The sequence below is a fragment of the Macaca nemestrina genome, chromosome 15, assembly GCF_043159975.1.
Source record: "Macaca nemestrina isolate mMacNem1 chromosome 15, mMacNem.hap1, whole genome shotgun sequence".
Lineage (NCBI taxonomy): Eukaryota > Metazoa > Chordata > Mammalia > Primates > Cercopithecidae > Macaca > Macaca nemestrina.
Genome location: NC_092139.1, coordinates 69,215,140 through 69,217,452, shown reverse-complemented (window position 1 = coordinate 69,217,452; position 2,313 = coordinate 69,215,140). Strand labels below are relative to the sequence as shown.

Below are 2,313 nucleotides of genomic sequence, written 5' to 3'. Positions count from 1 at the left end.
TGGATATGGGAAAAGCTAGAAATGAATTTTTATTAATAATCTTTATTTTTCACTCCTCTCTCTGAGCTCTTTGTCATATGACTTTAGAGTTTCTCTGATAAAGGGAGAATATATCTCACTATATGACTTGCTTTAATTAATAGAATGAGGCAGAAATGAAGATATGTCTGTTCAAAGCCTAGGCTTCAAAGGCCTTCATACATTTTTGAAATATTTCATTTTAAATGTCTGTGGGTACATAACAGATGTTTAAATATCTCATGAGGTACATGAGCTATGTTGATAGAGGCAGGCAATGTATAATAATCACATCATGGGAAATGGGGTGTCCGTCTCCTTAAGCATTTATCCTTTGTGTTACAAAAATCTGCAATGCTTCATGCATCTGTGTGTCATCCTTGCGCAGATGCTATGCTAATCTCTGTAACATTTCAATTTTAGTGTATGTGCTGCTGAGGTAAGCACCTGCATGCATTTCTATTTGCTTTTTAGCATTTCTGCAATACTATGAGTAGAACATATCTGTGTTAAAATACAACAAAAGCAGGGTGGATGGGCTGTAGAGCAGAATATACCAGATGTCTTACTCTGGTTGTGTTGTTGTAACAAAATACTTTAGACTAGGTAATTTATAGAGCACAGAAATGTATTTTTCATGGAGGCTGGAACCCAAGATCAACGCACCAGCAGGTTCAGATCTAGTAAGGGCCTCATCTCTCTTTCCAAGTTGGTGCCTTGTTGCTACATCCTCTGAAGAAGAGGAATGCTGTGTCCTCACCAAGTAGAAAAGGTGGAAGGGTTGGAAGGACAAAAGAGAGAGAGGCAAACTCTCTCCATTATGTCCTTTCATACTGATATTAATCCACCCATGAGGGCAGAACCCTCATGACCTGAATACCTCCCCAAAACCCATCCTCCCAACACTTGCATTGGGGATTATGTTTCTACCAGATGAAGTGTGGGGATACATTCAGACCATAACATCAGGTAAGCTGCCCCCATCAAATGCAGCCTATAGCAAGCCCCGTTGGTATTTGCAAATGCACAAGTAAGCAGCTAAACTGCAAACATAGGAGTAATGCCTGACATGTGGGTTCTACTCTTGGTTGGATTTGGTAGGTTTTGTTTCGATGGGAAAGTTCTGTTTCATATGTTTTTCATTCTCTTCCACAGGCTAATAGGCTAGACCAGGTGTGTATTTCTCATGATGACGGCATCAGCTCATGTAGAACAGCGTTTTACACAAGGTCTCTTGGATTCTTGCCTTGGAACTAGCTCTCCATAAGATCTGCTTTATTCCATTGGTCAAAACAAGTTAGTTAGATGCCCAAACCCCAAATCAAGGGGCAGAGAAATGTCCTCTTTTGTGGAAGAAAATGCAAAATCTCAAGGCAATAGCTTTAATCAGAGGGATTGTGAAATATTTGAGCCATTAACACAATGTATGACGCCTAAAAGGATGTCACACAGTGAATAAGTAATTACAGCATAATTCATTATTTACAATTGTATTAAGTATTATGAAGAAAAAATACTGCATGGTAAGCTCTACATGGAAAACTATATAGGAAACAAATATATGATTAAGCATTTCTATTTCAAGATTACAATCCTGGATAATTATAATATTGACTATCACATTTCCATAGTAAGAGGTATTTAATAATGCACATGATGTCTAGTCTGTATTTTGTTAAATGCTTAAAATTGACATTAAGAAACAAAACTAATAATATCCTGGTTATGTAAAAATCTCTGATTACTTTTCTATTTAATTTTGAGAGCTAAGGAAGCCAGGGTTTTCCTTCTATCTCCAGTGATTTTGCACAAAACTTTTACACCGTTCATTACATACTGTGTGGTTTTACATCTTTAGGTTTGAGAAACACATATATTGCTTAGAGATTATGAGGGAGTGAGGTAGGGAATTGTTAGGGGAAAAAATGCGCCACCACCCCAGCTAGTTTTTGTATTTTTAGTAGAGATGGTTTCACCATGTTTGCCAAACTGCTCTTGAACTCCTGACCTCAAATGATCTGTCCCTCCCAGAGTGCTGGGATTACAGGCCTGAGTCACCACGCCCGGCCCAATGTTTATATATTTTTAAAACAGAGATGGGGTTTCACCACATTGACCAGGCTGGTCTTGAATTCCTAACCCCAAGTGATCGCCCACCTCAGCCTCCCAAAGTGCTGGGATTACAGGCCTGAGCCAATGCACCCAGCCCTGAATGATTGTTTTGTCTGTACATTTCTCATGTCTTATATGGCATTGTAAAGGCAATCAGATCTTTTCATTCATGTGGTTTTGGAC

General features: G+C 38.7%; 1 non-coding gene across 1 annotated transcript; it reads right to left on the bottom strand.

Annotated features, from left to right (window-relative positions):
- Positions 1–361: 361 nt before the first annotated feature.
- On the bottom strand, positions 362–465 carry LOC139358988 (U6 spliceosomal RNA). Its single transcript, XR_011614488.1, has one exon. It is a non-coding gene; the product is annotated as a U6 spliceosomal RNA (small nuclear RNA).
- Positions 466–2,313: the final 1,848 nt, after the last annotated feature.